Source organism: Lactuca serriola, chromosome 1, assembly GCF_051521515.1.
Source record: "Lactuca serriola cultivar US96UC23 chromosome 1, Lser_US96UC23_V15, whole genome shotgun sequence".
Lineage (NCBI taxonomy): Eukaryota > Viridiplantae > Streptophyta > Magnoliopsida > Asterales > Asteraceae > Lactuca > Lactuca serriola.
The window spans coordinates 202,932,284-202,954,075 of record NC_136408.1 but is presented as its reverse complement, the minus strand read 5'-3'; the positions used below and the strand labels follow the sequence as shown (position 1 = coordinate 202,954,075).

The window sequence follows — 21,792 nt, the reverse complement described above, 5'->3', positions numbered from 1 at the left end:
GAGGTTCTGCGTCTTGTAACACATAAAAACAATAAACATGGATAGTATTTCGGGTGCGATCATACCAGCACTAATGCACCGGATCCCATCAGAACTCCGCAGTTAAGCGTGCTTGGGCGAGAGTAGTACTAGGATGGGTGACCCCCTGGGAAGTCCTCGTGTTGCACCCCCCTTTTTCGTTGTCCGTTTGCGTTTTTTTAGATTTTACGTGCGGTTTTTTTGCTTTTTTTCCTTTCTTTCTTGCTATTTCTATGCTCGGGTGCCCTCCGGTTCATGGTTGATGCTTTTCGTATTTTTGGAACGGAGCCGATCGGTCACGTGGGTCCCACGCCCCGCGTACCAAAACAAAGGAGGTTCTGCGTCTTGTAACACATAAAAACAATAAACATGGATAGTATTTCGGGTGCGATCATACCAGCACTAATGCACCGGATCCCATCAGAACTCCGCAGTTAAGCGTGCTTGGGCGAGAGTAGTACTAGGATGGGTGACCCCCTGGGAAGTCCTCGTGTTGCACCCCCCTTTTTCGTTGTCCGTTTGCGTTTTTTTAGATTTTACGTGCGGTTTTTTTGCTTTTTTTTTCCTTTCTTTCTTGCTATTTCTTTGCTCGGGTGCCCTCCGGTTCATGGTTGATGCTTTTCGTATTTTTGGAACGGAGCCGATCGGTCACGTGGGTCCCACGCCCCGCGTACCAAAACAAAGGAGGTTCTGCGTCTTGTAACACATAAAAACAATAAACATGGATAGTATTTCGGGTGCGATCATACCAGCACTAATGCACCGGATCCCATCAGAACTCCGCAGTTAAGCGTGCTTGGGCGAGAGTAGTACTAGGATGGGTGACCCCCTGGGAAGTCCTCGTGTTGCACCCCCCTTTTTCGTTGTCCGTTTGCGTTTTTTTAGATTTTACGTGCGGTTTTTTTGCTTTTTTTCCTTTCTTTCTTGCTATTTCTATGCTCGGGTGCCCTCCGGTTCATGGTTGATGCTTTTCGTATTTTTGGAACGGAGCCGATCGGTCACGTGGGTCCCACGCCCCGCGTACCAAAACAAAGGAGGTTCTGCGTCTTGTAACACATAAAAACAATAAACATGGATAGTATTTCGGGTTCGATCATACCAGCACTAATGCACCGGATCCCATCAGAACTCCGCAGTTAAGCGTGCTTGGGCGAGAGTAGTACTAGGATGGGTGACCCCCTGGGAAGTCCTCGTGTTGCACCCCCCTTTTTCGTTGTCCGTTTGCGTTTTTTTAGATTTTACGTGCGGTTTTTTTGCTTTTTTTCCTTTCTTTCTTGCTATTTCTATGCTCGGGTGCCCTCCGGTTCATGGTTGATGCTTTTCGTATTTTTGGAACGGAGCCGATCGGTCACGTGGGTCCCACGCCCCGCGTACCAAAACAAAGGAGGTTCTGCGTCTTGTAACACATAAAAACAATAAACATGGATAGTACTTCGGGTGCGATCATACTAGCACTAATGCACCGGATCCCATCAGAACTCCGCAGTTAAGCGTGCTTGGGCGAGAGTAGTACTAGGATGGGTGACCGCCTGGGAAGTCCTCGTGTTGCACCCCCCTTTTTCGTTGTCCGTTTGCGTTTTTTTAGATTTTACGTGCGGTTTTTTTGCTTTTTTTCCTTTCTTTCTTGCTATTTCTATGCTCGGGTGCCCTCCGGTTCATGGTTGATGCTTTTCGTATTTTTGGAACGGAGCCGATCGGTCACGTGGGTCCCACGCCCCGCGTACCAAAACAAAGGAGGTTCTGCGTCTTGTAACACATAAAAACAATAAACATGGATAGTATTTCGGGTGCGATCATACCAGCACTAATGCACCGGATCCCATCAGAACTCCGCAGTTAAGCGTGCTTGGGCGAGAGTAGTACTAGGATGGGTGACCCCCTGGGAAGTCCTCGTGTTGCACCCCCCTTTTTCGTTGTCCGTTTGCGTTTTTTTAGATTTTACGTGCGGTTTTTTTGCTTTTTTTCCTTTCTTTCTTGCTATTTCTATGCTCGGGTGCCCTCCGGTTCATGGTTGATGCTTTTCGTATTTTTGGAACGGAGCCGATCGGTCACGTGGGTCCCACGCCCCGCGTACCAAAACAAAGGAGGTTCTGCGTCTTGTAACACATAAAAACAATAAACATGGATAGTATTTCGGGTGCGATCATACCATCACTAATGCACCGGATCCCATCAGAACTCCGCAGTTAAGCGTGCTTGGGCGAGAGTAGTACTAGGATGGGTGACCCCCTGGGAAGTCCTCGTGTTGCACCCCCCTTTTTCGTTGTCCGTTTGCGTTTTTTTAGATTTTACGTGCGGTTTTTTTGCTTTTTTTCCTTTCTTTCTTGCTATTTCTATGCTCGGGTGCCCTCCGGTTCATGGTTGATGCTTTTCGTATTTTTGGAACAGAGCCGATCGGTCACGTGGGTCCCACGCCCCGCGTACCAAAACAAAGGAGGTTCTGCGTCTTGTAACACATAAAAACAATAAACATGGATAGTATTTCGGGTGCGATCATACCAGCACTAATGCACCGGATCCCATCAGAACTCCGCAGTTAAGCGTGCTTGGGCGAGAGTAGTACTAGGATGGGTGACCCCCTGGGAAGTCCTCGTGTTGCACCCCCCTTTTTCGTTGTCCGTTTGCGTTTTTTTAGATTTTACGTGCGGTTTTTTTGCTTTTTTTCCTTTCTTTCTTGCTATTTCTATGCTCGGGTGCCCTCCGGTTCATGGTTGATGCTTTTCGTATTTTTGGAACGGAGCCGATCGGTCACGTGGGTCCCACGCCCCGCGTACCAAAACAAAGGAGGTTCTGCGTCTTGTAACACATAAAAACAATAAACATGGATAGTATTTCGGGTGCGATCATACCATCACTAATGCACCGGATCCCATCAGAACTCCGCAGTTACGCGTGCTTGGGCGAGAGTAGTACTAGGATGGGTGACCCCCTGGGAAGTCCTCGTGTTGCACCCCCCTTTTTCGTTGTCCGTTTGCGTTTTTTTAGATTTTACGTGCGGTTTTTTTGCTTTTTTTCCTTTCTTTCTTGCTATTTCTATGCTCGGGTGCCCTCCGGTTCATGGTTGATGCTTTTCGTATTTTTGGAACGGAGCCGATCGGTCACGTGGGTCCCACGCCCCGCGTACCAAAACAAAGGAGGTTCTGCGTCTTGTAACACATAAAAACAATAAACATGGATAGTATTTCGGGTGCGATCATACCAGCACTAATGCACCGGATCCCATCAGAACTCCGCAGTTAAGCGTGCTTGGGCGAGAGTAGTACTAGGATGGGTGACCCCCTGGGAAGTCCTCGTGTTGCACCCCCCTTTTTCGTTGTCCGTTTGCGTTTTTTTAGATTTTACGTGCGGTTTTTTTGCTTTTTTTCCTTTCTTTCTTGCTATTTCTATGCTCGGGTGCCCTCCGGTTCATGGTTGATGCTTTTCGTATTTTTGGAACGGAGCCGATCGGTCACGTGGGTCCAACGCCCCGCGTACCAAAACAAAGGAGGTTCTGCGTCTTGTAACACATAAAAACAATAAACATGGATAGTATTTCGGGTGCGATCATACCAGCACTAATGCACCGGATCCCATCAGAACTCCGCAGTTAAGCGTGCTTGGGCGAGAGTAGTACTAGGATGGGTGACCCCTTGGGAAGTCCTCGTGTTGCACCCCCCTTTTTCGTTGTCCGTTTGCGCTTTTTTAGATTTTACGTGCGTTTTTTTTGCTTTTTTTCCTTTCTTTCTTGCTATTTCTATGCTCGGGTGCCCTCCGGTTCATGGTTGATGCTTTTCGTATTTTTGGAACGGAGCCGGTCGGTCACGTGGGTCCCACGCCCCGCGTACCAAAACAAAGGAGGTTCTGCGTCTTGTAACACATAAAAACAATAAACATGGATAGTATTTCGGGTGCGATCATACCAGCACTAATGCACCGGATCCCATCAGAACTCCGTAGTTAAGCGTGCTTGGGCGAGAGTAGTACTAGGATGGGTGACCCCCTGGGAAGTCCTCGTGTTGCACCCCCCTTTTTCGTTGTCCGTTTGCGTTTTTTTAGATTTTATGTGCGATTTTTTTGCTTTTTTTCCTTTCTTTCTTGCTATTTCTATGCTCGGGTGCCCTCCGGTTCATGGTTGATGCTTTTCGTATTTTTGGAACGGAGCCGATCGGTCACGTGGGTCCCACGCCCCGCGTACCAAAACAAAGGAGGTTCTGCGTCTTGTAACACATAAAAACAATAAACATGGATAGTATTTCGGGTGCGATCATACCAGCACTAATGCACCGGATCCCATCAGAACTCCGCAGTTAAGCGTGCTTGGGCGAGAGTAGTACTAGGATGGGTGACCCCCTGGGAAGTCCTCGTGTTGCACCCCCCTTTTTCGTTGTCCGTTTGCGTTTTTTTAGATTTTACGTGCGGTTTTTTTGCTTTTTTTCCTTTCTTTCTTGCTATTTCTATGCTCGGGTGCCCTCCGGTTCATGGTTGATGCTTTTCGTATTTTTGGAACGGAGCCGATCGGTCACGTGGGTCCCACGCCCCGCGTACCAAAACAAAGGAGGTTCTGCGTCTTGTAACACATAAAAACAATAAACATGGATAGTATTTTGGGTGCGATCATACCAGCACTAATGCACCGGATCCCATCAGAACTCCGCAGTTAAGCGTGCTTGGGCGAGAGTAGTATTAGGATGGGTGACCCCCTGGGAAGTCCTGCGTTTTTTTAGATTTTACGTGCGGTTTTTTTGCTTTTTTTCCTTTCTTTCTTGCTATTTCTATGCTCGGGTGCCCTCCGGTTCATGGTTGATGCTTTTCGTATTTTTGGAACGGAGCCGGTCGGTCACGTGGGTCCCACGCCCCGCGTACCAAAACAAAGGAGGTTCTGCGTCTTGTAACACATAAAAACAATAAACATGGATAGTATTTCGGGTGCGATCATACCAGCACTAATGCACCGGATCCCATCAGAACTCCGCAGTTAAGCGTGCTTGGGCGAGAGTAGTACTAGGATGGGTGACCCCCTGGGAAGTCCTCGTGTTGCACCCCCCTTTTTCGTTGTCCGTTTGCGTTTTTTTAGATTTTATGTGCGGTTTTTTTGCTTTTTTTCCTGTCTTTCTTGCTATTTCTATGCTCGGGTGCCCTCCGGTTCATGGTTGATGCTTTTCGTATTTTTGGAACGGAGCCGATCGGTCACGTGGGTCCCACGCCCCGCGTACCAAAACAAAGGAGGTTCTGCGTCTTGTAACACATAAAAACAATAAACATGGATAGTATTTCGGGTGCGATCATACCAGCACTAATGCACCGGATCCCATCAGAACTCCGCAGTTAAGCGTGCTTGGGCGAGAGTAGTACTAGGATGGGTGACCCCCTGGGAAGTCCTCGTGTTGCACCCCCCTTTTTCGTTGTCCGTTTGCGTTTTTTTAGATTTTACGTGCGGTTTTTTTGCTTTTTTTCCTTTCTTTCTTGCTATTTCTATGCTCGGGTGCCCTCCGGTTCATGGTTGATGTTTTTCGTATTTTTGGAACGGAGCCGATCGGTCACGTGGGTCCCACGCCCCGCGTACCAAAACAAAGGAGGTTCTGCGTCTTGTAACACATAAAAACAATAAACATGGATAGTATTTCGGGTGCGATCATACCAGCACTAATGCACCGGATCCCATCAGAACTCCGCAGTTAAGCGTGCTTTGGCGAGAGTAGTATTAGGATGGGTGACCCCCTGGGAAGTCCTGCGTTTTTTTAGATTTTACGTGCGGTTTTTTTTTGCTTTTTTTCCTTTCTTTCTTGCTATTTCTATGCTCGGGTGCCCTCCGGTTCATGGTTGATGCTTTTCGTATTTTTGGAACGGAGCCGATCGGTCACGTGGGTCCCACGCCCCGCGTACCAAAACAAAGGAGGTTCTGCGTCTTGTAACACATAAAAACAATAAACATGGATAGTATTTCGGGTGCGATCATACCAGCACTAATGCACCGGATCCCATCAGAACTCCGCAGTTAAGCGTGCTTGGGCGAGAGTAGTACTAGGATGGGTGACCCCCTGGGAAGTCCTCGTGTTGCACCCCCCTTTTTCGTTGTCCGTTTGCGTTTTTTTAGATTTTACGTGCGGTTTTTTTGCTTTTTTTTTCTTTCTTTCTTGCTATTTCTATGCTCGGGTGCCCTCCGGTTCATGGTTGATGCTTTTCGTATTTTTGGAACGGAGCCGATCGGTCACGTGGGTCCCACGCCCCGCGTACCAAAACAAAGGAGGTTCTGCGTCTTGTAACACATAAAAACAATAAACATGGATAGTATTTCGGGTGCGATCATACCAGCACTAATGCACCGGATCCCATCAGAACTCCGCAGTTAAGCGTGCTTGGGCGAGAGTAGTACTAGGATGGGTGACCCCCCTGGGAAGTCCTCGTGTTGCACCCCCTTTTTCGTTGTCCGTTTGCGTTTTTTTAGATTTTACGTGCGGTTTTTTTGCTTTTTTTTCCTTTCTTTCTTGCTATTTCTATGCTCGGGTGCCCTCCGGTTCATGGTTGATGCTTTTCGTATTTTTGGAACGGAGCCGATCGGTCACGTGGGTCCCACGCCCCGCGTACCAAAACAAAGGAGGTTCTGCGTCTTGTAACACATAAAAACAATAAACATGGATAGTATTTCGGGTGCGATCATACCAGCACTAATGCACCGGATCCCATCAGAACTCCGCAGTTAAGCGTGCTTGGGCGAGAGTAGTATTAGGATGGGTGACCCCCTGGGAAGTCCTGTGTTTTTTTAGATTTTACGTGCGGTTTTTTTGCTTTTTTTCCTTTCTTTCTTGCTATTTCTATGCTCGGGTGCCCTCCGGTTCATGGTTGATGCTTTTCGTATTTTTGGAACGGAGCCGGTCGGTCACGTGGGTCCCACGCCCCGCGTACCAAAACAAAGGAGGTTCTGCGTCTTGTAACACATAAAAACAATAAACATGGATAGTATTTCGGGTGCGATCATACCAGCACTAATGCACCGGATCCCATCAGAACTCCGCAGTTAAGCGTGCTTGGGCGAGAGTAGTACTAGGATGGGTGACCCCCTGGGAAGTCCTCGTGTTGCACCCCCCTTTTTCGTTGTCCGTTTGCGTTTTTTTAGATTTTATGTGCGGTTTTTTTGCTTTTTTTCCTTTCTTTCTTGCTATTTCTATGCTCGGGTGCCCTCCGGTTCATGGTTGATGCTTTTCGTATTTTTGGAACGGAGCCGATCGGTCACGTGGGTCCCACGCCCCGCGTACCAAAACAAAGGAGGTTCTGCGTCTTGTAACACATAAAAACAATAAACATGGATAGTATTTCGGGTGCGATCATACCAGCACTAATGCACCGGATCCCATCAGAACTCCGCAGTTAAGCGTGCTTGGGCGAGAGTAGTACTAGGATGGGTAACCCCCTGGGAAGTCCTCGTGTTGCACCCCCCTTTTTCGTTGTCCGTTTGCGTTTTTTTAGATTTTACGTGCGGTTTTTTTTGCTTTTTTTCCTTTCTTTCTTGCTATTTCTATGCTCGGGTGCCCTCCGGTTCATGGTTGATGTTTTTCGTATTTTTGGAACGGAGCCGATCGGTCACGTGGGTCCCACGCCCCGCGTACCAAAACAAAGGAGGTTCTGCGTCTTGTAACACATAAAAACAATAAACATGGATAGTATTTCGGGTGCGATCATACCAGCACTAACGCACCGGATCCCATCAGAACTCCGCAGTTAAGCGTGCTTGGGCGAGAGTAGTATTAGGATGGGTGACACCCTGGGAAGTCCTGCGTTTTTTTAGATTTTACGTGCGGTTTTTTTGCTTTTTTTCCTTTCTTTCTTGCTATTTCTATGCTCGGGTGCCCTCCGGTTCATGGTTGATGCTTTTCGTATTTTTGGAACGGAGCCGATCGGTTACGTGGGTCCCACGCCCCACGTACCAAAACAAAGGAGGTTCTGCGTCTTGTAACACATAAAAACAATAAACATGGATAATATTTCGTGTGCGATCATACCAGCACTAATGCACCGGATCCCATCAGAACTCCGCAGTTAAGCGTGCTTGGGCGAGAGTAGTACTAGGATGGGTGACCCCCTGGGAAGTCCTCGTGTTGCACCCCCCTTTTTCGTTGTCCGTTTGCGTTTTTTTAGATTTTACGTGCGGTTTTTTTGCTTTTTTTCCTTTCTTTCTTGCTATTTCTATGCTCGGGTGCCTCCGGTTCATGGTTGATGCTTTTCGTATTTTTGGAACGGAGCCGATCGGTCACGTGGGTCCCACGCCCCGCGTACCAAAACAAAGGAGGTTCTGCGTCTTGTAACACATAAAAACAATAAACATGGATAGTATTTCGGGTGCGATCATACCAGCACTAATGCACCGGATCCCATCAGAACTCCGCAGTTAAGCGTGCTTGGGCGAGAGTAGTATTAGGATGGGTGACCCCCTGGGAAGTCCTGCGTTTTTTTAGATTTTACGTGCGGTTTTTTTGCTTTTTTTCCTTTCTTTCTTGCTATTTCTATGCTCGGGTGCCCTCCGGTTCATGGTTGATGCTTTTCGTATTTTTGGAACGGAGCCGGTCGGTCACGTGGGTCCCACGCCCCGCGTACCAAAACAAAGGAGGTTCTGCGTCTTGTAACACATAAAAACAATAAACATGGATAGTATTTCGGGTGCGATCATACCAGCACTAATGCACCGGATCCCATCAGAACTCCGCAGTTAAGCGTGCTTGGGCGAGAGTAGTACTAGGATGGGTGACCCCCTGGGAAGTCCTCGTGTTGCACCCCCCTTTTTCGTTGTCCGTTTGCGTTTTTTTAGATTTTATGTGCGGTTTTTTTGCTTTTTTTCCTTTCTTTCTTGCTATTTCTATGCTCGGGTGCCCTCCGGTTCATGGTTGATGCTTTTCGTATTTTTGGAACGGAGCCGATCGGTCACGTGGGTCCCACGCCCCGCGTACCAAAACAAAGGAGGTTCTGCGTCTTGTAACACATAAAAACAATAAACATGGATAGTATTTCGGGTGCGATCATACCAGCACTAATGCACCGGATCCCATCAGAACTCCGCAGTTAAGCGTGCTTGGGCGAGAGTAGTACTAGGATGGGTGACCCCCTGGGAAGTCCTCGTGTTGCACCCCCCTTTTTCGTTGTCCGTTTGCGTTTTTTTAGATTTTACGTGCGGTTTTTTTGCTTTTTTTCCTTTCTTTCTTGCTATTTCTATGCTCGGGTGCCCTCCGGTTCATGGTTGATGTTTTTCGTATTTTTGGAACGGAGCCGATCGGTCACGTGGGTCCCACGCCCCGCGTACCAAAACAAAGGAGGTTCTGCGTCTTGTAACACATAAAAACAATAAACATGGATAGTATTTCGGGTGCGATCATACCAGCACTAATGCACCGGATCCCATCAGAACTCCGCAGTTAAGCGTGCTTGGGCGAGAGTAGTATTAGGATGGGTGACCCCCTGGGAAGTCCTGCGTTTTTTTAGATTTTACGTGCGGTTTTTTTGCTTTTTTTCCTTTCTTTCTTGCTATTTCTATGCTCGGGTGCCCTCCGGTTCATGGTTGATGCTTTTCGTATTTTTGGAACGGAGCCGATCGGTCACGTGGGTCCCACGCCCCGCGTACCAAAACAAAGGAGGTTCTGCGTCTTGTAACACATAAAAACAATAAACATGGATAGTATTTCGGGTGCGATCATACCAGCACTAATGCACCGGATCCCATCAGAACTCCGCAGTTAAGCGTGCTTGGGCGAGAGTAGTACTAGGGTGGGTGACCCCCTGGGAAGTCCTCGTGTTGCACCCCCCTTTTTCGTTGTCCGTTTGCGTTTTTTTAGATTTTACGTGCGGTTTTTTTGCTTTTTTTCCTTTCTTTCTTGCTATTTCTATGCTCGGGTGCCCTCCGGTTCATGGTTGATGCTTTTCGTATTTTTGGAACGGAGCCGATCGGTCACGTGGGTCCCACGCCCCGCGTACCAAAACAAAGGAGGTTCTGCGTCTTGTAACACATAAAAACAATAAACATGGATAGTATTTCGGGTGCGATCATACCAGCACTAATGCACCGGATCCCATCAGAATTCCGCAGTTAAGCGTGCTTGGGCGAGAGTAGTATTAGGATGGGTGACCCCCTGGGAAGTCCTGCGTTTTTTTAGATTTTACGTGCGGTTTTTTTGCTTTTTTTCCTTTCTTTCTTGCTATTTCTATGCTCGGGTGCCCTCCGGTTCATGGTTGATGCTTTTCGTATTTTTGGAACGGAGCCGGTCGGTCACGTGGGTCCCACGCCCCGCGTACCAAAACAAAGGAGGTTCTGCGTCTTGTAACACATAAAAACAATAAACATGGATAGTATTTCGGGTGCGATCATACCAGCACTAATGCACCGGATCCCATCAGAACTCCGCAGTTAAGCGTGCTTGGGCGAGAGTAGTACTAGGATGGGTGACCCCCTGGGAAGTCTTCGTGTTGCACCCCCCTTTTTCGTTGTCCGTTTGCGTTTTTTTAGATTTTACGTGCGGTTTTTTTGCTTTTTTTCCTTTCTTTCTTGCTATTTCTATGCTCGGGTGCCCTCCGGTTCATGGTTGATGCTTTTCGTATTTTTGGAACGGAGCCGATCGGTCACGTGGGTCCCACGCCCCGCGTACCAAAACAAAGGAGGTTCTGCGTCTTGTAACACATAAAAACAATAAACATGGATAGTATTTCGGGTGCGATCATACCAGCACTAATGCACCGGATCCCATCAGAATTCCGCAGTTAAGCGTGCTTGGGCGAGAGTAGTATTAGGATGGGTGACCCCCTGGGAAGTCCTGCATTTTTTTAGATTTTACGTGCGGTTTTTTTGCTTTTTTTCCTTTCTTTCTTGCTATTTCTATGCTCGGGTGCCCTCCGGTTCATGGTTGATGCTTTTCGTATTTTTGGAACGGAGCCGGTCGGTCACGTGGGTCCCACGCCCCGCGTACCAAAACAAAGGAGGTTCTGCGTCTTGTAACACATAAAAACAATAAACATGGATAGTATTTCGGGTGCGATCATACCAGCACTAATGCACCGGATCCCATCAGAACTCCGCAGTTAAGCGTGCTTGGGCGAGAGTAGTACTAGGATGGGTGACCCCCTGGGAAGTCCTCGTGTTGCACCCCCCTTTTTCGTTGTCCGTTTGCGTTTTTTTAGATTTTATGTGCGGTTTTTTTGCTTTTTTTCCTTTCTTTCTTGCTATTTCTATGCTCGGGTGCCCTCCGGTTCATGGTTGATGCTTTTCGTATTTTTGGAACGGAGCGGATCGGTCACGTGGGTCCCACGCCCCGCGTACCAAAACAAAGGAGGTTCTGCGTCTTGTAACACATAAAAACAATAAACATGGATAGTATTTCGGGTGCGATCATACCAGCACTAATGCACCGGATCCCATCAGAACTCTGCAGTTAAGCGTGCTTGGGGGAGAGTAGTACTAGGATGGGTGACCCCCTGGGAAGTCCTCGTGTTGCACCCCCCTTTTTCGTTGTCCGTTTGCGTTTTTTTAGATTTTACGTGCGGTTTTTTTGCTTTTTTTCCTTTCTTTCTTGCTATTTCTATGCTCGGGTGCCCTCCGGTTCATGGTTGATGCTTTTCGTATTTTTGGAACGGAGCCGATCGGTCACGTGGGTCCCACGCCCCGCGTACCAAAACAAAGGAGGTTCTGCGTCTTGTAACACATAAAAACAATAAACATGGATAGTATTTCGGGTGCGATCATACCAGCACTAATGCACCGGATCCCATCAGAACTCCGTAGTTAAGCGTGCTTGGGCGAGAGTAGTACTAGGATGGGTGACCCCCTGGGAAGTCCTCGTGTTGCACCCCCCTTTTTCGTTGTCCGTTTGCGTTTTTTTAGATTTTACGTGCGGTTTTTTTGCTTTTTTTCCTTTCTTTCTTGCTATTTCTATGCTCGGGTGCCCTCCGGTTCATGGTTGATGCTTTTCGTATTTTTGGAACGGAGCCGATCGGTCACGTGGGTCCCACGCCCCGCGTACCAAAACAAAGGAGGTTCTGCGTCTTGTAACACATAAAAACAATAAACATGGATAGTATTTCGGGTGCGATCATACCAGCACTAATGCACCGGATCCCATCAGAACTCCGCAGTTAAGCGTGCTTGGGCGAGAGTAGTACTAGGATGGGTGACCCCCTGGGAAGTCCTCGTGTTGCACCCCCCTTTTTCGTTGTCCGTTTGCGTTTTTTTAGATTTTACGTGCGGTTTTTTTGCTTTTTTTCCTTTCTTTCTTGCTATTTCTATGCTCGGGTGCCCTCCGGTTCATGGTTGATGCTTTTCGTATTTTTGGAACGGAGCCGATCGGTCACGTGGGTCCCACGCCCCGCGTACCAAAACAAAGGAGGTTCTGCGTCTTGTAACACATAAAAACAATAAACATGGATAGTATTTCGGGTGCGATCATACCAGCACTAATGCACCGGATCCCATCAGAATTCCGCAGTTAAGCGTGCTTGGGCGAGAGTAGTATTAGGATGGGTGACCCCCTGGGAAGTCCTGCGTTTTTTTAGATTTTACGTGCGGTTTTTTTGCTTTTTTTCCTTTCTTTCTTGCTATTTCTATGCTCGGGTGCCCTCCGGTTCATGGTTGATGCTTTTCGTATTTTTGGAACGGAGCCGGTCGGTCACGTGGGTCCCACGCCCCGCGTACCAAAACAAAGGAGGTTCTGCGTCTTGTAACACATAAAAACAATAAACATGGATAGTATTTCGGGTGCGATCATACCAGCACTAATGCACCGGATCCCATCAGAACTCCGCAGTTAAGCGTGCTTGGGCGAGAGTAGTACTAGGATGGGTGACCCCCTGGGAAGTCTTCGTGTTGCACCCCCCTTTTTCGTTGTCCGTTTGCGTTTTTTTAGATTTTACGTGCGGTTTTTTTGCTTTTTTTCCTTTCTTTCTTGCTATTTCTATGCTCGGGTGCCCTCCGGTTCATGGTTGATGCTTTTCGTATTTTTGGAACGGAGCCGATCGGTCACGTGGGTCCCACGCCCCGCGTACCAAAACAAAGGAGGTTCTGCGTCTTGTAACACATAAAAACAATAAACATGGATAGTATTTCGGGTGCGATCATACCAGCACTAATGCACCGGATCCCATCAGAATTCCGCAGTTAAGCGTGCTTGGGCGAGAGTAGTATTAGGATGGGTGACCCCCTGGGAAGTCCTGCATTTTTTTAGATTTTACGTGCGGTTTTTTTGCTTTTTTTCCTTTCTTTCTTGCTATTTCTATGCTCGGGTGCCCTCCGGTTCATGGTTGATGCTTTTCGTATTTTTGGAACGGAGCCGGTCGGTCACGTGGGTCCCACGCCCCGCGTACCAAAACAAAGGAGGTTCTGCGTCTTGTAACACATAAAAACAATAAACATGGATAGTATTTCGGGTGCGATCATACCAGCACTAATGCACCGGATCCCATCAGAACTCCGCAGTTAAGCGTGCTTGGGCGAGAGTAGTACTAGGATGGGTGACCCCCTGGGAAGTCCTCGTGTTGCACCCCCCTTTTTCGTTGTCCGTTTGCGTTTTTTTAGATTTTATGTGCGGTTTTTTTGCTTTTTTTCCTTTCTTTCTTGCTATTTCTATGCTCGGGTGCCCTCCGGTTCATGGTTGATGCTTTTCGTATTTTTGGAACGGAGCGGATCGGTCACGTGGGTCCCACGCCCCGCGTACCAAAACAAAGGAGGTTCTGCGTCTTGTAACACATAAAAACAATAAACATGGATAGTATTTCGGGTGCGATCATACCAGCACTAATGCACCGGATCCCATCAGAACTCTGCAGTTAAGCGTGCTTGGGGGAGAGTAGTACTAGGATGGGTGACCCCCTGGGAAGTCCTCGTGTTGCACCCCCCTTTTTCGTTGTCCGTTTGCGTTTTTTTAGATTTTACGTGCGGTTTTTTTGCTTTTTTTCCTTTCTTTCTTGCTATTTCTATGCTCGGGTGCCCTCCGGTTCATGGTTGATGCTTTTCGTATTTTTGGAACGGAGCCGATCGGTCACGTGGGTCCCACGCCCCGCGTACCAAAACAAAGGAGGTTCTGCGTCTTGTAACACATAAAAACAATAAACATGGATAGTATTTCGGGTGCGATCATACCAGCACTAATGCACCGGATCCCATCAGAACTCCGTAGTTAAGCGTGCTTGGGCGAGAGTAGTACTAGGATGGGTGACCCCCTGGGAAGTCCTCGTGTTGCACCCCCCTTTTTCGTTGTCCGTTTGCGTTTTTTTAGATTTTACGTGCGGTTTTTTTGCTTTTTTTCCTTTCTTTCTTGCTATTTCTATGCTCGGGTGCCCTCCGGTTCATGGTTGATGCTTTTCGTATTTTTGGAACGGAGCCGATCGGTCACGTGGGTCCCACGCCCCGCGTACCAAAACAAAGGAGGTTCTGCGTCTTGTAACACATAAAAACAATAAACATGGATAGTATTTCGGGTGCGATCATACCAGCACTAATGCACCGGATCCCATCAGAACTCCGCAGTTAAGCGTGCTTGGGCGAGAGTAGTACTAGGATGGGTGACCCCCTGGGAAGTCCTCGTGTTGCACCCCCCTTTTTCGTTGTCCGTTTGCGTTTTTTTAGATTTTACGTGCGGTTTTTTTGCTTTTTTTCCTTTCTTTCTTGCTATTTCTATGCTCGGGTGCCCTCCGGTTCATGGTTGATGCTTTTCGTATTTTTGGAACGGAGCCGATCGGTCACGTGGGTCCCACGCCCCGCGTACCAAAACAAAGGAGGTTCTGCGTCTTGTAACACATAAAAACAATAAACATGGATAGTATTTCGGGTGCGATCATACCAGCACTAATGCACCGGATCCCATCAGAATTCCGCAGTTAAGCGTGCTTGGGCGAGAGTAGTATTAGGATGGGTGACCCCCTGGGAAGTCCTGCATTTTTTTAGATTTTACGTGCGGTTTTTTTGCTTTTTTTCCTTTCTTTCTTGCTATTTCTATGCTCGGGTGCCCTCCGGTTCATGGTTGATGCTTTTCGTATTTTTGGAACGGAGCCGGTCGGTCACGTGGGTCCCACGCCCCGCGTACCAAAACAAAGGAGGTTCTGCGTCTTGTAACACATAAAAACAATAAACATGGATAGTATTTCGGGTGCGATCATACCAGCACTAATGCACCGGATCCCATCAGAACTCCGCAGTTAAGCGTGCTTGGGCGAGAGTAGTACTAGGATGGGTGACCCCCTGGGAAGTCCTCGTGTTGCACCCCCCTTTTTCGTTGTCCGTTTGCGTTTTTTTAGATTTTATGTGCGGTTTTTTTGCTTTTTTTCCTTTCTTTCTTGCTATTTCTATGCTCGGGTGCCCTCCGGTTCATGGTTGATGCTTTTCGTATTTTTGGAACGGAGCGGATCGGTCACGTGGGTCCCACGCCCCGCGTACCAAAACAAAGGAGGTTCTGCGTCTTGTAACACATAAAAACAATAAACATGGATAGTATTTCGGGTGCGATCATACCAGCACTAATGCACCGGATCCCATCAGAACTCTGCAGTTAAGCGTGCTTGGGGGAGAGTAGTACTAGGATGGGTGACCCCCTGGGAAGTCCTCGTGTTGCACCCCCCTTTTTCGTTGTCCGTTTGCGTTTTTTTAGATTTTACGTGCGGTTTTTTTGCTTTTTTTCCTTTCTTTCTTGCTATTTCTATGCTCGGGTGCCCTCCGGTTCATGGTTGATGCTTTTCGTATTTTTGGAACGGAGCCGATCGGTCACGTGGGTCCCACGCCCCGCGTACCAAAACAAAGGAGGTTCTGCGTCTTGTAACACATAAAAACAATAAACATGGATAGTATTTCGGGTGCGATCATACCAGCACTAATGCACCGGATCCCATCAGAACTCCGTAGTTAAGCGTGCTTGGGCGAGAGTAGTACTAGGATGGGTGACCCCCTGGGAAGTCCTCGTGTTGCACCCCCCTTTTTCGTTGTCCGTTTGCGTTTTTTTAGATTTTACGTGCGGTTTTTTTGCTTTTTTTCCTTTCTTTCTTGCTATTTCTATGCTCGGGTGCCCTCCGGTTCATGGTTGATGCTTTTCGTATTTTTGGAACGGAGCCGATCGGTCACGTGGGTCCCACGCCCCGCGTACCAAAACAAAGGAGGTTCTGCGTCTTGTAACACATAAAAACAATAAACATGGATAGTATTTCGGGTGCGATCATACCAGCACTAATGCACCGGATCCCATCAGAACTCCGCAGTTAAGCGTGCTTGGGCGAGAGTAGTACTAGGATGGGTGACCCCCTGGGAAGTCCTCGTGTTGCACCCCCCTTTTTCGTTGTCCGTTTGCGTTTTTTTAGATTTTACGTGCGGTTTTTTTGCTTTTTTTCCTTTCTTTCTTGCTATTTCTATGCTCGGGTGCCCACCGGTTCATGGTTGATGCTTTTCGTATTTTTGGAACGGAGCCGATCGGTCACGTGGGTCCCACGCCCCGCGTACCAAAACAAAGGAGGTTCTGCGTCTTGTAACACATAAAAACAATAAACATGGATAGTATTTCGGGTGCGATCATACCAGCACTAATGCACCGGATCCCATCAGAACTCCGCAGTTAAGCGTGCTTGGGCGAGAGTAGTATTAGGATGGGTGACCCCCTGGGATGTCCTGCGTTTTTTTAGATTTTACGTGCGGTTTTTTTGCTTTTTTTCCTTTCTTTCTTGCTATTTCTATGCTCGGGTGCCCTCCGGTTCATGGTTGATGCTTTTCGTATTTTTGGAACAGAGCCGATCGGTCACGTGGGTCCCACGCCCCGCGTACCAAAACAAAGGAGGTTCTGCGTCTTGTAACACATAAAAACAATAAACATGGATAGTATTTCGGGTGCGATCATACCAGCACTAATGCACCGGATCCCATCAGAACTCCGCAGTTAAGCGTGCTTGGGCGAGAGTAGTACTAGGATGGGTGACCCCCTGGGAAGTCCTCGTGTTGCACCCCCCTTTTTCGTTGTCCGTTTGCGTTTTTTTAGATTTTACGTGCGGTTTTTTTGCTTTTTTTCCTTTCTTTCTTGCTATTTCTATGCTCGGGTGCCCTCCGGTTCATGGTTGATGCTTTTCGTATTTTTGGAACGGAGCCGATCGGTCACGTGGGTCCCACGCCCCGCGTACCAAAACAAAGGAGGTTCTGCGTCTTGTAACACATAAAAACAATAAACATGGATAGTATTTCGGGTGCGATCATACCAGCACTAATGCACCGGATCCCATCAGAACTCCGCAGTTAAGCGTGCTTGGGCGAGAGTAGTACTAGGATGGGTGACCCCCTGGGAAGTCTTCGTGTTGCACCCCCCTTTTTCGTTGTCCGTTTGCGTTTTTTTAGATTTTACGTGCGGTTTTTTTGCTTTTTTTCCTTTCTTTCTTGCTATTTCTATGCTCGGGTGCCCTCCGGTTCATGGTTGATGCTTTTCGTATTTTTGGAACGGAGCCGATCGGTCACGTGGGTCCCACGCCCCGCGTACCAAAACAAAGGAGGTTCTGCGTCTTGTAACACATAAAAACAATAAACATGGATAGTATTTCGGGTGCGATCATACCAGCACTAATGCACCGGATCCCATCAGAATTCCGCAGTTAAGCGTGCTTGGGCGAGAGTAGTATTAGGATGGGTGACCCCCTGGGAATTCCTGCATTTTTTTAGATTTTACGTGCGGTTTTTTTGCTTTTTTTCCTTTCTTTCTTGCTATTTCTATGCTCGGGTGCCCTCCGGTTCATGGTTGATGCTTTTCGTATTTTTGGAACGGAGCCGGTCGGTCACGTGGGTCCCACGCCCCGCGTACCAAAACAAAGGAGGTTCTGCGTCTTGTAACACATAAAAACAATAAACATGGATAGTATTTCGGGTGCGATCATACCAGCACTAATGCACCGGATCCCATCAGAACTCCGCAGTTAAGCGTGCTTGGGCGAGAGTAGTACTAGGATGGGTGACCCCCTGGGAAGTCCTCGTGTTGCACCCCCCTTTTTCGTTGTCCGTTTGCGTTTTTTTAGATTTTACGTGCGGTTTTTTTGCTTTTTTTCCTTTCTTTCTTGCTATTTCTATGCTCGGGTGCCCTCCGGTTCATGGTTGATGCTTTTCGTATTTTTGGAACGGAGCCGATCGGTCACGTGGGTCCCACGCCCCGCGTACCAAAACAAAGGAGGTTCTGCGTCTTGTAACACATAAAAACAATAAACATGGATAGTATTTCGGGTGCGATCATACCAGCACTAATGCACCGGATCCCATCAGAACTCCGCAGTTAAGCGTGCTTGGGCGAGAGTAGTACTAGGATGGGTGACCCCCTGGGAAGTCCTCGTGTTGCACCCCCCCTTTTTCGTTGTCCGTTTGCGTTTTTTTAGATTTTACGTGCGGTTTTTTTGCTTTTTTTCCTTTCTTTCTTGCTATTTCTATGCTCGGGTGCCCTCCGGTTCATGGTTGATGCTTTTCGTATTTTTGGAACGGAGCCGATCGGTCACGTGGGTCCCACGCCCCGCGTACCAAAACAAAGGAGGTTCTGCGTCTTGTAACACATAAAAACAATAAACATGGATAGTATTTCGGGTGCGATCATACCAGCACTAATGCACCGGATCCCATCAGAACTCCGCAGTTAAGCGTGCTTGGGCGAGAGTAGTACTAGGATGGGTGACCCCCTGGGAAGTCCTCGTGTTGCACCCCCCTTTTTCGTTGTCCGTTTGCGTTTTTTTGGATTTTACGTGCGGTTTTTTTGCTTTTTTTCCTTTCTTTCTTGCTATTTCTATGCTCGGGTGCCCTCCGGTTCATGGTTGATGCTTTTCGTATTTTTGGAACGGAGCCGATCGGTCACGTGGGTCCCACGCCCCGCGTACCAAAACAAAGGAGGTTCTGCGTCTTGTAACACATAAAAACAATAAACATGGATAGTATTTCGGGTGCGATCATACCAGCACTAATGCACCGGATCCCATCAGAATTCCGTAGTTAAGCGTGCTTGGGCGAGAGTAGTATTAGGATGGGTGACCCCCTGGGAAGTCCTGCGTTTTTTTAGATTTTACGTGCGGTTTTTTTGCTTTTTTTCCTTTCTTTCTTGCTATTTCTATGCTCGGGTGCCCTCCGGTTCATGGTTGATGCTTTTCGTATTTTTGGAACGGAGCCGGTCGGTCACGTGGGTCCCACGCCCCGCGTACCAAAACAAAGGAGGTTCTGCGTCTTGTAACACATAAAAACAATAAACATGGATAGTATTTCGGGTGCGATCATACCAGCACTAATGCACCGGATCCCATCAGAACTCCGCAGTTAAGCGTGCTTGGGCGAGAGTAGTACTAGGATGGGTGACCCCCTGGGAAGTCTTCGTGTTGCACCCCCCTTTTTCGTTGTCCGTTTGCGTTTTTTTAGATTTTACGTGCGGTTTTTTTGCTTTTTTTCCTTTCTTTCTTGCTATTTCTATGCTCGGGTGCCCTCCGGTTCATGGTTGATGCTTTTCGTATTTTTGGAACGGAGCCGATCGGTCACGTGGGTCCCACGCCCCGCGTACCAAAACAAAGGAGGTTCTGCGTCTTGTAACACATAAAAACAATAAACATGGATAGTATTTCGGGTGCGATCATACCAGCACTAATGCACCGGATCCCATCAGAATTCCGCAGTTAAGCGTGCTTGGGCGAGAGTAGTATTAGGATGGGTGACCCCCTGGGAAGTCCTGCATTTTTTTAGATTTTACGTGCGGTTTTTTTGCTTTTTTTCCTTTCTTTCTTGCTATTTCTATGCTCGGGTGCCCTCCGGTTCATGGTTGATGCTTTTCGTATTTTTGGAACGGAGCCGGTCGGTCACGTGGGTCCCACGCCCCGCGTACCAAAACAAAGGAGGTTCTGCGTCTTGTAACACATAAAAACAATAAACATGGATAGTATTTCGGGTGCGATCATACCAGCACTAATGCACCGGATCCCATCAGAACTCCGCAGTTAAGCGTGCTTGGGCGAGAGTAGTACTAGGATGGGTGACCCCCTGGGAAGTCCTCGTGTTGCACCCCCCTTTTTCGTTGTCCGTTTGCGTTTTTTTAGATTTTATGTGCGGTTTTTTTGCTTTTTTTCCTTTCTTTCTTGCTATTTCTATGCTCGGGTGCCCTCCGGTTCATGGTTGATGCTTTTCGTATTTTTGGAACGGAGCGGATCGGTCACGTGGGTCCCACGCCCCGCGTACCAAAACAAAGGAGGTTCTGCGTCTTGTAACACATAAAAACAATAAACATGGATAGTATTTCGGGTGCGATCATACCAGCACTAATGCACCGGATCCCATCAGAACTCTGCAGTTAAGCGTGCTTGGGGGAGAGTAGTACTAGGATGGGTGACCCCCTGGGAAGTCCTCGTGTTGCACCCCCCTTTTTCGTTGTCCGTTTGCGTTTTTTTAGATTTTACGTGCGGTTTTTTTGCTTTTTTTCCTTTCTTTCTTGCTATTTCTATGCTCGGGTGCCCTCCGGTTCATGGTTGATGCTTTTCGTATTTTTGGAACGGAGCCGATCGGTCACGTGGGTCCCACGCCCCGCATACCAAAACAAAGGAGGTTCTGCGTCTTGTAACACATAAAAACAATAAACATGGATAGTATTTCGGGTGCGATCATACCAGCACTAATGCACCGGATCCCATCAGAACTCCGCAGTTAAGCGTGCTTGGGCGAGAGTAGTACTAGGATGGGTGACCCCCTGGGAAGTCCTCGTGTTGCACCCCCCTTTTTCGTTGTCCGTTTGCGTTTTTTTAGATTTTACGTGCGGTTTTTTTGCTTTTTTTCCTTTCTTTCTTGCTATTTCTATGCTCGGGTGCCCTCCGGTTCATGGTTGATGCTTTTCGTATTTTTGGAACGGAGCCGATCGGTCACGTGGGTCCCACGCCCCGCGTACCAAAACAAAGGAGGTTCTGCGTCTTGTAACACATAAAAACAATAAACATGGATAGTATTTCGGGTGCGATCATACCAGCACTAATGCACCGGATCCCATCAGAACTCCGCAATTAAGCGTGCTTGGGCGAGAGTAGTACTAGGATGGGTGACCCCCTGGGAAGTCCTCGTGTTGCACCCCCCTTTTTCGTTGTCCGTTTGCGTTTTTTTAGATTTTACGTGCGGTTTTTTTGCTTTTTTTCCTTTCTTTCTTGCTATTTCTATGCTCGGGTGCCCACCGGTTCATGGTTGATGCTTTTCGTATTTTTGGAACGGAGCCGATCGGTCACGTGGGTCCCACGCCCCGCGTACCAAAACAAAGGAGGTTCTGCGTCTTGTAACACATAAAAACAATAAACATGGATAGTATTTCGGGTGCGATCATACCAGCACTAATGCACCGGATCCCATCAGAACTCCGCAGTTAAGCGTGCTTGGGCGAGAGTAGTATTAGGATGGGTGACCCCCTGGGATGTCCTGCGTTTTTTTAGATTTTACGTGCGGTTTTTTTGCTTTTTTTCCTTTCTTTCTTGCTATTTCTATGCTCGGGTGCCCTCCGGTTCATGGTTGATGCTTTTCGTATTTTTGGAACAGAGCCGATCGGTCACGTGGGTCCCACGCCCCGCGTACCAAAACAAAGGAGGTTCTGCGTCTTGTAACACATAAAAACAATAAACATGGATAGTATTTCGGGTGCGATCATACCAGCACTAATGCACCGGATCCCATCAGAACTCCGCAGTTAAGCGTGCTTGGGCGAGAGTAGTACTAGGATGGGTGACCCCCTGGGAAGTCCTCGTGTTGCACCCCCCTTTTTCGTTGTCCGTTTGCGTTTTTTTAGATTTTACGTGCGGTTTTTTTGCTTTTTTTCCTTTCTTTCTTGCTAT

The 21,792-nt window shown here is 47.9% G+C and overlaps 49 non-coding genes and 15 pseudogenes across 49 annotated transcripts; all 64 read left to right on the top strand.

Annotated features, from left to right (window-relative positions):
- The first annotated feature begins 51 nt into the window (after window positions 1-51).
- On the top strand, window positions 52-170 carry LOC145076102 (5S ribosomal RNA). Its single transcript, XR_013692593.1, has one exon. It is a non-coding gene; the product is annotated as a 5S ribosomal RNA (ribosomal RNA).
- A 231-nt stretch (window positions 171-401) lies between these two features.
- Window positions 402-520, top strand: LOC145076060 (5S ribosomal RNA). The gene has a single exon (XR_013692581.1). It is a non-coding gene; the product is annotated as a 5S ribosomal RNA (ribosomal RNA).
- A 233-nt stretch (window positions 521-753) lies between these two features.
- LOC145076003 (5S ribosomal RNA) lies at window positions 754-872 on the top strand. The gene has a single exon (XR_013692568.1). It is a non-coding gene; the product is annotated as a 5S ribosomal RNA (ribosomal RNA).
- Window positions 873-1,103: 231 nt separating this feature from the next.
- On the top strand, window positions 1,104-1,222 carry LOC145084926 (5S ribosomal RNA). Its single transcript, XR_013699349.1, has one exon. It is a non-coding gene; the product is annotated as a 5S ribosomal RNA (ribosomal RNA).
- Window positions 1,223-1,453: 231 nt separating this feature from the next.
- LOC145083434 (5S ribosomal RNA) lies at window positions 1,454-1,572 on the top strand. The gene has a single exon (XR_013697911.1). It is a non-coding gene; the product is annotated as a 5S ribosomal RNA (ribosomal RNA).
- A 231-nt stretch (window positions 1,573-1,803) lies between these two features.
- On the top strand, window positions 1,804-1,922 carry LOC145075955 (5S ribosomal RNA). The gene has a single exon (XR_013692556.1). It is a non-coding gene; the product is annotated as a 5S ribosomal RNA (ribosomal RNA).
- Window positions 1,923-2,153: 231 nt separating this feature from the next.
- On the top strand, window positions 2,154-2,272 carry LOC145084781 (5S ribosomal RNA). Its single transcript, XR_013699211.1, has one exon. It is a non-coding gene; the product is annotated as a 5S ribosomal RNA (ribosomal RNA).
- Window positions 2,273-2,503: 231 nt separating this feature from the next.
- Window positions 2,504-2,622, top strand: LOC145075911 (5S ribosomal RNA). Its single transcript, XR_013692545.1, has one exon. It is a non-coding gene; the product is annotated as a 5S ribosomal RNA (ribosomal RNA).
- Window positions 2,623-2,853: 231 nt separating this feature from the next.
- LOC145085441 (5S ribosomal RNA) lies at window positions 2,854-2,972 on the top strand. The gene has a single exon (XR_013699839.1). It is a non-coding gene; the product is annotated as a 5S ribosomal RNA (ribosomal RNA).
- A 231-nt stretch (window positions 2,973-3,203) lies between these two features.
- On the top strand, window positions 3,204-3,322 carry LOC145075856 (5S ribosomal RNA). The gene has a single exon (XR_013692534.1). It is a non-coding gene; the product is annotated as a 5S ribosomal RNA (ribosomal RNA).
- A 231-nt stretch (window positions 3,323-3,553) lies between these two features.
- On the top strand, window positions 3,554-3,672 carry LOC145083083 (5S ribosomal RNA). Its single transcript, XR_013697572.1, has one exon. It is a non-coding gene; the product is annotated as a 5S ribosomal RNA (ribosomal RNA).
- A 231-nt stretch (window positions 3,673-3,903) lies between these two features.
- Window positions 3,904-4,022, top strand: LOC145082787 (5S ribosomal RNA). The gene has a single exon (XR_013697287.1). It is a non-coding gene; the product is annotated as a 5S ribosomal RNA (ribosomal RNA).
- A 231-nt stretch (window positions 4,023-4,253) lies between these two features.
- Window positions 4,254-4,372, top strand: LOC145075810 (5S ribosomal RNA). Its single transcript, XR_013692522.1, has one exon. It is a non-coding gene; the product is annotated as a 5S ribosomal RNA (ribosomal RNA).
- Window positions 4,373-4,603: 231 nt separating this feature from the next.
- On the top strand, window positions 4,604-4,721 carry LOC145079898 (5S ribosomal RNA; annotated as a pseudogene).
- A 200-nt stretch (window positions 4,722-4,921) lies between these two features.
- LOC145075755 (5S ribosomal RNA) lies at window positions 4,922-5,040 on the top strand. The gene has a single exon (XR_013692505.1). It is a non-coding gene; the product is annotated as a 5S ribosomal RNA (ribosomal RNA).
- A 231-nt stretch (window positions 5,041-5,271) lies between these two features.
- On the top strand, window positions 5,272-5,390 carry LOC145075698 (5S ribosomal RNA). Its single transcript, XR_013692492.1, has one exon. It is a non-coding gene; the product is annotated as a 5S ribosomal RNA (ribosomal RNA).
- Window positions 5,391-5,621: 231 nt separating this feature from the next.
- On the top strand, window positions 5,622-5,739 carry LOC145080331 (5S ribosomal RNA; annotated as a pseudogene).
- Window positions 5,740-5,941: 202 nt separating this feature from the next.
- LOC145075647 (5S ribosomal RNA) lies at window positions 5,942-6,060 on the top strand. The gene has a single exon (XR_013692481.1). It is a non-coding gene; the product is annotated as a 5S ribosomal RNA (ribosomal RNA).
- Window positions 6,061-6,292: 232 nt separating this feature from the next.
- Window positions 6,293-6,412, top strand: LOC145084766 (5S ribosomal RNA). The gene has a single exon (XR_013699197.1). It is a non-coding gene; the product is annotated as a 5S ribosomal RNA (ribosomal RNA).
- Window positions 6,413-6,643: 231 nt separating this feature from the next.
- Window positions 6,644-6,761, top strand: LOC145079458 (5S ribosomal RNA). Its single transcript, XR_013694972.1, has one exon. It is a non-coding gene; the product is annotated as a 5S ribosomal RNA (ribosomal RNA).
- A 200-nt stretch (window positions 6,762-6,961) lies between these two features.
- On the top strand, window positions 6,962-7,080 carry LOC145075586 (5S ribosomal RNA). The gene has a single exon (XR_013692468.1). It is a non-coding gene; the product is annotated as a 5S ribosomal RNA (ribosomal RNA).
- A 231-nt stretch (window positions 7,081-7,311) lies between these two features.
- On the top strand, window positions 7,312-7,430 carry LOC145083295 (5S ribosomal RNA). Its single transcript, XR_013697772.1, has one exon. It is a non-coding gene; the product is annotated as a 5S ribosomal RNA (ribosomal RNA).
- A 232-nt stretch (window positions 7,431-7,662) lies between these two features.
- LOC145080393 (5S ribosomal RNA) lies at window positions 7,663-7,780 on the top strand (annotated as a pseudogene).
- A 200-nt stretch (window positions 7,781-7,980) lies between these two features.
- LOC145083306 (5S ribosomal RNA) lies at window positions 7,981-8,099 on the top strand. The gene has a single exon (XR_013697782.1). It is a non-coding gene; the product is annotated as a 5S ribosomal RNA (ribosomal RNA).
- A 230-nt stretch (window positions 8,100-8,329) lies between these two features.
- On the top strand, window positions 8,330-8,447 carry LOC145079896 (5S ribosomal RNA; annotated as a pseudogene).
- A 200-nt stretch (window positions 8,448-8,647) lies between these two features.
- On the top strand, window positions 8,648-8,766 carry LOC145075526 (5S ribosomal RNA). Its single transcript, XR_013692454.1, has one exon. It is a non-coding gene; the product is annotated as a 5S ribosomal RNA (ribosomal RNA).
- A 231-nt stretch (window positions 8,767-8,997) lies between these two features.
- On the top strand, window positions 8,998-9,116 carry LOC145075458 (5S ribosomal RNA). The gene has a single exon (XR_013692437.1). It is a non-coding gene; the product is annotated as a 5S ribosomal RNA (ribosomal RNA).
- A 231-nt stretch (window positions 9,117-9,347) lies between these two features.
- On the top strand, window positions 9,348-9,465 carry LOC145079895 (5S ribosomal RNA; annotated as a pseudogene).
- A 200-nt stretch (window positions 9,466-9,665) lies between these two features.
- Window positions 9,666-9,784, top strand: LOC145083002 (5S ribosomal RNA). The gene has a single exon (XR_013697496.1). It is a non-coding gene; the product is annotated as a 5S ribosomal RNA (ribosomal RNA).
- A 231-nt stretch (window positions 9,785-10,015) lies between these two features.
- Window positions 10,016-10,133, top strand: LOC145080247 (5S ribosomal RNA; annotated as a pseudogene).
- Window positions 10,134-10,333: 200 nt separating this feature from the next.
- LOC145083690 (5S ribosomal RNA) lies at window positions 10,334-10,452 on the top strand. Its single transcript, XR_013698154.1, has one exon. It is a non-coding gene; the product is annotated as a 5S ribosomal RNA (ribosomal RNA).
- A 231-nt stretch (window positions 10,453-10,683) lies between these two features.
- Window positions 10,684-10,801, top strand: LOC145080213 (5S ribosomal RNA; annotated as a pseudogene).
- A 200-nt stretch (window positions 10,802-11,001) lies between these two features.
- On the top strand, window positions 11,002-11,120 carry LOC145075399 (5S ribosomal RNA). The gene has a single exon (XR_013692426.1). It is a non-coding gene; the product is annotated as a 5S ribosomal RNA (ribosomal RNA).
- A 231-nt stretch (window positions 11,121-11,351) lies between these two features.
- On the top strand, window positions 11,352-11,470 carry LOC145085354 (5S ribosomal RNA). Its single transcript, XR_013699756.1, has one exon. It is a non-coding gene; the product is annotated as a 5S ribosomal RNA (ribosomal RNA).
- A 231-nt stretch (window positions 11,471-11,701) lies between these two features.
- On the top strand, window positions 11,702-11,820 carry LOC145082786 (5S ribosomal RNA). Its single transcript, XR_013697286.1, has one exon. It is a non-coding gene; the product is annotated as a 5S ribosomal RNA (ribosomal RNA).
- A 231-nt stretch (window positions 11,821-12,051) lies between these two features.
- Window positions 12,052-12,170, top strand: LOC145075348 (5S ribosomal RNA). The gene has a single exon (XR_013692414.1). It is a non-coding gene; the product is annotated as a 5S ribosomal RNA (ribosomal RNA).
- A 231-nt stretch (window positions 12,171-12,401) lies between these two features.
- On the top strand, window positions 12,402-12,519 carry LOC145080246 (5S ribosomal RNA; annotated as a pseudogene).
- A 200-nt stretch (window positions 12,520-12,719) lies between these two features.
- Window positions 12,720-12,838, top strand: LOC145083689 (5S ribosomal RNA). The gene has a single exon (XR_013698153.1). It is a non-coding gene; the product is annotated as a 5S ribosomal RNA (ribosomal RNA).
- A 231-nt stretch (window positions 12,839-13,069) lies between these two features.
- Window positions 13,070-13,187, top strand: LOC145080212 (5S ribosomal RNA; annotated as a pseudogene).
- Window positions 13,188-13,387: 200 nt separating this feature from the next.
- On the top strand, window positions 13,388-13,506 carry LOC145075278 (5S ribosomal RNA). The gene has a single exon (XR_013692402.1). It is a non-coding gene; the product is annotated as a 5S ribosomal RNA (ribosomal RNA).
- Window positions 13,507-13,737: 231 nt separating this feature from the next.
- Window positions 13,738-13,856, top strand: LOC145085353 (5S ribosomal RNA). Its single transcript, XR_013699755.1, has one exon. It is a non-coding gene; the product is annotated as a 5S ribosomal RNA (ribosomal RNA).
- Window positions 13,857-14,087: 231 nt separating this feature from the next.
- LOC145082785 (5S ribosomal RNA) lies at window positions 14,088-14,206 on the top strand. The gene has a single exon (XR_013697285.1). It is a non-coding gene; the product is annotated as a 5S ribosomal RNA (ribosomal RNA).
- Window positions 14,207-14,437: 231 nt separating this feature from the next.
- On the top strand, window positions 14,438-14,556 carry LOC145075208 (5S ribosomal RNA). The gene has a single exon (XR_013692379.1). It is a non-coding gene; the product is annotated as a 5S ribosomal RNA (ribosomal RNA).
- Window positions 14,557-14,787: 231 nt separating this feature from the next.
- On the top strand, window positions 14,788-14,905 carry LOC145080211 (5S ribosomal RNA; annotated as a pseudogene).
- A 200-nt stretch (window positions 14,906-15,105) lies between these two features.
- On the top strand, window positions 15,106-15,224 carry LOC145075139 (5S ribosomal RNA). Its single transcript, XR_013692352.1, has one exon. It is a non-coding gene; the product is annotated as a 5S ribosomal RNA (ribosomal RNA).
- Window positions 15,225-15,455: 231 nt separating this feature from the next.
- On the top strand, window positions 15,456-15,574 carry LOC145085352 (5S ribosomal RNA). The gene has a single exon (XR_013699754.1). It is a non-coding gene; the product is annotated as a 5S ribosomal RNA (ribosomal RNA).
- Window positions 15,575-15,805: 231 nt separating this feature from the next.
- LOC145082784 (5S ribosomal RNA) lies at window positions 15,806-15,924 on the top strand. Its single transcript, XR_013697284.1, has one exon. It is a non-coding gene; the product is annotated as a 5S ribosomal RNA (ribosomal RNA).
- A 231-nt stretch (window positions 15,925-16,155) lies between these two features.
- LOC145075077 (5S ribosomal RNA) lies at window positions 16,156-16,274 on the top strand. The gene has a single exon (XR_013692293.1). It is a non-coding gene; the product is annotated as a 5S ribosomal RNA (ribosomal RNA).
- Window positions 16,275-16,505: 231 nt separating this feature from the next.
- Window positions 16,506-16,623, top strand: LOC145080326 (5S ribosomal RNA; annotated as a pseudogene).
- Window positions 16,624-16,823: 200 nt separating this feature from the next.
- LOC145075013 (5S ribosomal RNA) lies at window positions 16,824-16,942 on the top strand. The gene has a single exon (XR_013692251.1). It is a non-coding gene; the product is annotated as a 5S ribosomal RNA (ribosomal RNA).
- A 231-nt stretch (window positions 16,943-17,173) lies between these two features.
- On the top strand, window positions 17,174-17,292 carry LOC145083688 (5S ribosomal RNA). The gene has a single exon (XR_013698152.1). It is a non-coding gene; the product is annotated as a 5S ribosomal RNA (ribosomal RNA).
- A 231-nt stretch (window positions 17,293-17,523) lies between these two features.
- On the top strand, window positions 17,524-17,641 carry LOC145080074 (5S ribosomal RNA; annotated as a pseudogene).
- Window positions 17,642-17,841: 200 nt separating this feature from the next.
- Window positions 17,842-17,960, top strand: LOC145074941 (5S ribosomal RNA). The gene has a single exon (XR_013692198.1). It is a non-coding gene; the product is annotated as a 5S ribosomal RNA (ribosomal RNA).
- Window positions 17,961-18,191: 231 nt separating this feature from the next.
- On the top strand, window positions 18,192-18,310 carry LOC145074870 (5S ribosomal RNA). Its single transcript, XR_013692148.1, has one exon. It is a non-coding gene; the product is annotated as a 5S ribosomal RNA (ribosomal RNA).
- A 232-nt stretch (window positions 18,311-18,542) lies between these two features.
- LOC145074795 (5S ribosomal RNA) lies at window positions 18,543-18,661 on the top strand. Its single transcript, XR_013692118.1, has one exon. It is a non-coding gene; the product is annotated as a 5S ribosomal RNA (ribosomal RNA).
- Window positions 18,662-18,892: 231 nt separating this feature from the next.
- Window positions 18,893-19,010, top strand: LOC145080253 (5S ribosomal RNA; annotated as a pseudogene).
- Window positions 19,011-19,210: 200 nt separating this feature from the next.
- On the top strand, window positions 19,211-19,329 carry LOC145083686 (5S ribosomal RNA). The gene has a single exon (XR_013698150.1). It is a non-coding gene; the product is annotated as a 5S ribosomal RNA (ribosomal RNA).
- Window positions 19,330-19,560: 231 nt separating this feature from the next.
- LOC145080210 (5S ribosomal RNA) lies at window positions 19,561-19,678 on the top strand (annotated as a pseudogene).
- A 200-nt stretch (window positions 19,679-19,878) lies between these two features.
- Window positions 19,879-19,997, top strand: LOC145074733 (5S ribosomal RNA). The gene has a single exon (XR_013692042.1). It is a non-coding gene; the product is annotated as a 5S ribosomal RNA (ribosomal RNA).
- Window positions 19,998-20,228: 231 nt separating this feature from the next.
- LOC145085351 (5S ribosomal RNA) lies at window positions 20,229-20,347 on the top strand. Its single transcript, XR_013699753.1, has one exon. It is a non-coding gene; the product is annotated as a 5S ribosomal RNA (ribosomal RNA).
- A 231-nt stretch (window positions 20,348-20,578) lies between these two features.
- Window positions 20,579-20,697, top strand: LOC145074678 (5S ribosomal RNA). Its single transcript, XR_013691992.1, has one exon. It is a non-coding gene; the product is annotated as a 5S ribosomal RNA (ribosomal RNA).
- Window positions 20,698-20,928: 231 nt separating this feature from the next.
- On the top strand, window positions 20,929-21,047 carry LOC145084580 (5S ribosomal RNA). The gene has a single exon (XR_013699021.1). It is a non-coding gene; the product is annotated as a 5S ribosomal RNA (ribosomal RNA).
- A 231-nt stretch (window positions 21,048-21,278) lies between these two features.
- On the top strand, window positions 21,279-21,396 carry LOC145080325 (5S ribosomal RNA; annotated as a pseudogene).
- A 200-nt stretch (window positions 21,397-21,596) lies between these two features.
- LOC145074602 (5S ribosomal RNA) lies at window positions 21,597-21,715 on the top strand. The gene has a single exon (XR_013691931.1). It is a non-coding gene; the product is annotated as a 5S ribosomal RNA (ribosomal RNA).
- The last annotated feature ends 77 nt before the right edge of the window (window positions 21,716-21,792 follow it).